At 41.7% G+C, this 7,561-nt stretch overlaps 1 long non-coding RNA gene across 1 annotated transcript; it reads left to right on the forward strand.

Moving 5' to 3' along the window:
- Positions 1-4,479: 4,479 nt before the first annotated feature.
- Positions 4,480-5,691, forward strand: LOC111848240 (uncharacterized). The gene is made up of 3 exons (XR_002839259.2): positions 4,480-4,700; positions 5,221-5,292; positions 5,547-5,691. It is a non-coding gene; the product is annotated as an uncharacterized lncRNA (long non-coding RNA).
- Positions 5,692-7,561: the final 1,870 nt, after the last annotated feature.

Raw genomic sequence — 7,561 nt, forward strand, 5'->3', positions numbered from 1 at the left:
AGGAGAAATGGCAATCCCCCAGCATCAACTTATTTAATCTTCAGATAACTGATAAGTAGTTACAGGAGATGGATGGATGGATGGAAGTGAAATGGGTTTAGAGAGCAGCTGCAGCACAGCAGTCACTGAGTAAGGCAGCCTCCTGCTCCCCATGGCTGGCTGCTGCCTGATCACGCTGCTCACACTGACAGCTTTGGCCAAGGGCTGAATGCTGGCAGCACCTGATAAACAGCCCCCCCACTAGACAATAAGCATGAAAAGCTGTGCGGAAAGTCACACTGTTCTCCTAATTTGTCTCTTCAAAGGCCCAAAGTTGCAATATTATTCGGGGTGAATATTGGTTAAGTAGGACAAAGGGTGAACTGGAACACTGATACACTATATCTAGAATAGAATAATACTGTATTGATCCCTTTGGGGAAGTTCTGCTTTTGCTTACCCCATCCTGATCTCTAAGAGACACATCCAGACAAGAGCAAGCCTGGGATCACAGTGAAAGGTGGTCACCTATTGGGCCCATGCAGCTGGGGGTTAAAGGCCTTGCTCACGGGTCCATTGACATGTGAATATTCTACCAAGGCTGGGGCTCAAACCAGCAACCTTCTGATCACAGGCACAAAGGCTTAGCCTACCGAGCCACACACCCATTTATATCACTGTACTCGAGTAACTTAAGCTCAGTTCTTGAGCTTTCAATAATTCTTGCACGTTTTAATATTTGTAACCAGGATCATACTTTTAAAGTGAGAGAGTAAGTAAAATTTCAAATATTGTCCCAGTTTACCAATAGCCACCCTATGCATAAGCATGAGTATTCAGTATTGTAAATTTGAATTTCATTTCTTTATTTTCTTTTTTTGTCAGCAAGTGTGCAGTTAATTATACATGCATAGAACTTGCATACAATAGCAAGAACAAATTAAGAAATAACTGAAAAAATTGCTTTTTTAAGCTTTACAGAATAAGCACTGTTTCTTTACCTCTGCCTAAGATGGCTTCCTGATGGGCGGAGTTCAGCCAATGCTGCATGAGGTCTGCTCATTAAAGCCACAGCTTTAGTGTGTGCTCACTCTCCGCTCACTCTGAGGCTTTCTATATGTTCTGGCCAGCTAACTTCACTGACTTGCTCGATCTAATCTTACTATTTACAACCAAAGATATTGCCACAGTAAATGGCACTGAACAGATATAAAAGAAATGCTTTGCAAAATATGATCATTGGTCTTGAAAACCTTGTCAGGAAATTAAGCATCGAATACCCATTTTTATATACTGTCCATATTTTCAAAGATAAAAATATTATCGTAATTAATGCCAAAGGAATTTCAGTATATATTTGGTATCTACTCAGGTGAGTAATTAGATTTGAGCGTGCTTCTGTAATACTGTAAGATGAGAGCCATTGAAAATAGTGGGCCGTGTAGAAACTAAAATTGTTGTGTTCGCTTCTATATCCACTAGGTGGTAGTCTTCAGTTGCATGTTTATGGGTTGCCCCAGGCACCTGTACTCCTAAGTGTACTAAGTCAAACACCACTAGGCTGCTGCAAGATTTTTTAGTGATTCTTTGCTTTGTTCCCATGTAGGATTTGTTCCCAGGAGAGACTTCCGGAGGACATGGACTTTTACTCTCCAAATGACCTCCCTGTACTGTTCTTGCACTCATACACTATTCTAATAAGCGCTGCTATGGTGCCAAAATTTCCCACTTGGGATTAACAAAATCTGTTTGTCTAATTCAACACTGAGTAACTTATAAAATCATCATAGATAGATGTTACATATTTAGCAGATGCGTTCATCCAAAGCGACGCACTAGTGAAGCAAATAGCACATGCAAATAGCACATTGCAAATAGCACATGCAAATAGCACATTACAAACATATATGCTGTCAAGGATTCCGCTAGGCATCATTAACACCGAGGGAGCGCTCACACAAAATCCATGCCAACGCATACATTCATCACATGCAGAGAACGGTGTTAAGTATGCCACATACAGTGGTGTTGGAAAGAGCTTGACATTGTGGGGGTGGGATAAATTTGCCCCGGCGGAGTTTAATATGGGGAGGGAGGGGTGCATGATGTATCGCACGACATCATAATGGGCAAACATGCATGGTTACATCGGCAAAGGATGCGATATAAGAAAGACTTTGAAATAGTTTTAAAATAATAATGATTGCATAATTTAAAATAAGAGTAACACTATTTAGGGTGAAGTTTAACAACTAAGTATAACCTAACTAAAAAAATAACCGCTTGTGTCCTGTATGATCTTCACCACTTGTTGCTCTCCTGCCCACGATAGGCCTGCTGTGGTCTGTATAAAATGTGGGACTGCTGATGTCTGTGAAAGACAGGCGCAATTATTTATACCTCCTCATTTTATATTCATGATCCTCCTCATTGTCCCTGCTGAACTTCTGGCCACTTTACTGAACCTGAAATGCAGTTAACACACTAAGCAGTTCCCGGCCTGCAAGACAACCCATTTATTAATGTACATTTGACTTATTTCAATTACTGAGTGCATTATTGCAATTGTGCAGTGTTTTATGTTTGCTATCCCATAAACCAGTCAGTTAACGCTCTCCCTGCACAGACCCCAACGCTGCTAGTAGCTTACGTTAGGTAGGCGTTTAAGCCAGGAGCAACGTGCCAAAATAGGATTCCTATTTTATGGAGCTATCTAGTATTTTTATGATTATCTGCATCATTATCATAAAGCCTATCAGGCGTGGCCCTGCAATGCAACACTTACATTCTTGACCGTAAAGAATAATCTTAAGTCTCTCTTCTTAATGAGAGGACTGTCCATGATCTCACATGTTAATGACTGTGTGTGGAATAACACATTCACACTTAATCTAGTCATAACCAGAAACTATCTGGCATAGTGTTGTCGTTGTTGGAGGATTTTATTATTTTCTGATCAAATGAAAAGATGCTGGATGACAATCAGGATCTGTCAAGCATGGTGGAGGGAAAATGAGAGTCTGGGGTTGCATTGGTGATGGCAAAGTGGGAGATTTGTACTGGGTCAAAGGGATTTTAAAGAAGGAAGGCTGTCACTCCATTTTGCCGTGCTATGCCCTACTCTGTGGAAGCCGTTTATGTGCAGCCAATTTGGTCCTACAACGGGACATTGACCCAAACACAGCTCCAAACTATGCAAGTACTACTTAGGGAAGAAGCAGCCAGCTGGTTTCCTGTGTATAATGGAGAGACCAGCAGAGTCACCGGATCTCAGCTCCATTGAGCTGTTATGGGAGCAGCTTGACAGAATGGTATGTAAGAAGTGCTAACGAGCCAATCCAACCTGTGGGACATGCTTCCAGAAGCATCTCATCAGATTACCTCAGCAAACTGACATGTAGAACATCCAGGGTCTATATGGCTGTAATTGCTGCAAATGGAGGACTCTTTGATGAAAGCAAAGTTTAAAGGACACAAATATTTTAATTTAAAAAATGATTCTGTCAATGACTATTTCATATGCATTTAGCTATATTTCATATTCAAACCCATTTCATGTATGTTTTCAAGGAAAACATTAACAGACCCCAAACTTTTGAGCAGTAGTATGTGTGTCTGTATATACAGTCCCGATCAAAAGTTTATATATATATACACACACACACACACACACACACACGATAGTACAAGAGTCATTAACCTGAAACTGCTACCAGCCTGGCAAGAGCTGATGGTAATTTCCCAGTACGTGATACAAGATGTATAAGCAGACATTAATCGAAAACTGGAGAAAGGCACCATTTCTCTAAGGCAAAGCCAGTAATCTATGGATGTTATGGCTGGGCACGGCTATGGAAAGGGTTTTATTAAAGAAAATCTGGAAACAAAGCGGCAAACCATGAAAAAGATCACGAGGAGTTAAAGACAAAAACAGGAAAAATAAACTAAAAGACACCATAAAGAAACATCATTAGGGGACTAAACAAAAACAGGGAACAAAACTAGAATTAGAAAATCATTGCTCACACACCACAACAACAAAATATGTCCTCTGCATTTAACCCATATGTGACATCGTGACATAGCACGGGGCAGGCAATTCACCATCTACGGAGCAGTACTTGCTCAGGCAAAGTACCTCAGTGGTACTTTGCTGGTCAGGGATTCAAACCAGCAATCTTTAAATTACAAGTGCACTTCCCTAACCATTAGACCACCACTGCTCAAAATACATGACCACAAAGGGACTTGAACCCACAACCTACTGATCCAAAGTGAGAAACCTTATCCATTAGGCCATGCGGTCTGCTGGTTAGCTGCTAAGATACCACAGTCTCTACACACAGAAACAAACTATAAGGACTGGGGAACTGCACAAAAGCAGGCAGTTAAATACACAGATAAAGAGGACTAACAAAGGGCAGGTGTGGACCATCAGAAAAAATCATCCAATTGAAAAAGGAGCAAAACAACAAGCCACAGGTGGAATAAATCACAGTTGACAAGAGCAGGAAGTAGGGAACAAACACAGAAGGCTAACGGCACCAGGAAAAGACTATAAAGTACAAGCAGAACATAATCAAACAAGGCATGAACAGGGAAAACCAAAAACAGGAATACAAAGCAAAGACATGGAAGACAATGCTGAACAAAAAAGAAAAATAAAACCAAAGGATGAGGCTGGGCTCTGACCCTCTGTGGGCCAGAAAGGAACACCACGTGTAGGACCGACCTTGACAATGGAAGCCTGTATCCATGACATAAAACAAAAAAAATATTGCAATACTAACTGATATTAATAATGATTTTATTAATAATCCTTTTGAGAGATGCTGCTGTGTACCCAGAGATCCCTATATGTCTCGGGTGGCCTGTTGGATGTTTGGATGAGGTTTGGATGAGCTGGCTCTTTCGTTGAGAGGTCACTTGTGAAACGCTGGTGTCAATCCACCCGCTAGGTCGTGATTTAGAGCGTATGTCTCCAAGGGGGGGGGGCAAGCGGCCTCGGGGCTTAACTGTCCAACACGGCAGTTTGATTTCGAGTCAGATTGATCCATTTTCACTTTATCTAGGGACACAGTCATCACTGCTCCATACTGTCAGTGGTATATGACACTTCACTGCAGATGTTCTCAAGAAGCATCATGTGCATTTAGAGCATCGTCATTTGTCCTGGGCTGATTGTGGGTTTTGAGTACGTATCTCTGTACTTGTGTGCTGACGACGCTGATCTGTCTGCAGTGTGGTGAGGAAGGTTGCCCAGTACATTGCCTTGTTGGGACAACGTCCAGGAGAACCTGCTTACCAGTAGAGGTGAGCGTGACCATCCACAGAGTAGTGGAGATCCTCAGGCTTCTTGGCTACAAGGGATTGTGTTGGGATCATGGGTCTGAAATTAGTATTTAAACCAGTACAAACTTATTTTACTAACTAGATCAAATATTTTAATCTAATTGATACAGTATATATGTGTTAATTGTTTCACTTTCAGTTTCACGTTGGTGTAACGAGGGACTTTCAGGTAAGGTTAATGAGTGCAGTTTTAATGTGACCTCTTCTCATTCCAGCGGATTTGGTAACCTACATATCAAGGTTTCAATGGGACATGGTGAAGTATCCCATCACACAGTCTCGACGGTCAAAATCTCCAAGGTGAGTCCGCAGGGGCACGTCCACGATGGTGCAGCCTCTTTTGGCCATAGTTACTAAATCGTGTCATGGTGTCTCGGCCTCTGATGGGCTGTCTATTTTCTCCTGCGCTGGGCAGCAAGTCACACAGATCGCCACCTATCTTCAGGCCAAGGCATCGCACTACAATGCCCTGAGCTGGAATGTCCAGTATTCTTTCAAAAAAGAAAAAAAAACAGAGTCAAGCCCCAGGGAAGCTTGATTTAGCCTCTGATCTTTTCAATAGCATTTCAATACATGTAGAATATTTAGATTCTGCAAAGCACTTTGATACATGTATACCGTGTAGGCCGCTGCCGTCCGACCTGCAGGTCCGGCCTGCCCCTCTGCATTCAGGCCACGCTGCCTCGGTCCAACAAGGAGAACGTGAAGAAGCTGCAGGAGGTCCGGAATGAGCTGTACAAGCACCTTGACAGCAGTGCTGCCATCACAAATATCAGTGCTCTTCTCTGTGCTCTGGGGAGAAAACCTGCTAGCGCTAATGCTACTAAGCGCTAATGTCCATTGGACTTTTTGTCTTATTTGATTTTTTGGGTTCTTATGCATATATGATACCATGCAGAGACTGCATGTGGGCAGATAAAAGTTAAACTACCCTGTGAATTTACCCTGTGTTTGAATAAATGGTGTGTCTTGGTGTCATTGCATAAGCCTGCGTTCCCTGCTTCGTGACGGATTCGTATGTGTCTTTTTTTTGGGGGGGAGGGGGTTTGTAGCATTCTCACAATTAGTGTAATAGGAATATAAATGGCTGAAAGGCCGAAAAAACACAAATTGATGTTCAAGCAGAGGCATCGTAATGAGGAGGAACCCCTCACATAGGAATCTACTCATGGACAGTAAAAGTCAAATTTTATCATTAAGTGATTCAGATGAAATGGGCTAGACTTTCTTTGGACTCTTCCCTTTGAGTCTTTCTTCCTATGAGGGAGTTTGTCCGTCGTGAAAATGCGCTATACAAAAATAAATTGAATTGAACTGATTTGAATTACATGGTGGTGAAGTGGTTAGCACTGTTGCCTCTCATCTCTGGAACTTGGGTTCAAGTCTCCATCTGGGTTACATGTGGGTGGAATTTGTTCCGGTATAGGCTCTAGACCCCCTGTGCCCCAGTAGGATAAGTGGGTTGGGAAATGGATGGATGATTTGAATTAAATTGAGCTGAATAGTGAATTCCAAAACAGGAGCGATATTCTATCTTTCCAATCAAGTTGCGCCCTCTGGTGGTAATTACAGTTTTTATAAGGAGCTGCTGGTCTCAAGGCGGATGGCGGTACAAATTGTATAGACAGTGAGGGTAAATGTGAACTGTATGTGTTTCCTGCTCTAGAACCAAAGCCCAGCTATTACAATTTCTGCCCATTTGTTTGCTCATTTTCTCACAGTAACAGTTTTACAAACTTTCATAAAGTGAATATTATTCGTATTGCATCTGATCCATTCTACGCACATCTCATTCAATTAAATTGAAATGCAATACAAAATGGCATTTACAATTTACTAAAGAACTTGAACAGTAAGTAAACAAGTGAATCTTGTATTGTACAGTACGTGTCTTTAAGAAATGCACACGCGTATAAGAGAAATTAAAGCTAAAACAATATAATCATTTCATCACGCCACACGCAATTTCAGGTAAAAATATCTTGCATCCCATCTGTCAAATCATGCGCGCTGGTTTAGGAAATAAATTCACGATGTTTAAGATCACCCAGCATTTTCGCAATACATTTCGTAAAGGTTTACTAATTATGGTACATGCTTAATATTGTTTGCCTATACATTTTTACCAGCGGACGAGGGGCAAACACGTGAACGATGCAGTCGATCATATGTGGTGGTGAGTTGAGGATCCGTCTTCTTCCAGCGCAAACCTGGCCGGCTTTTAGACCTG

This window comes from Paramormyrops kingsleyae, chromosome 23 (genome assembly GCF_048594095.1).
Source record: "Paramormyrops kingsleyae isolate MSU_618 chromosome 23, PKINGS_0.4, whole genome shotgun sequence".
Lineage (NCBI taxonomy): Eukaryota > Metazoa > Chordata > Actinopteri > Osteoglossiformes > Mormyridae > Paramormyrops > Paramormyrops kingsleyae.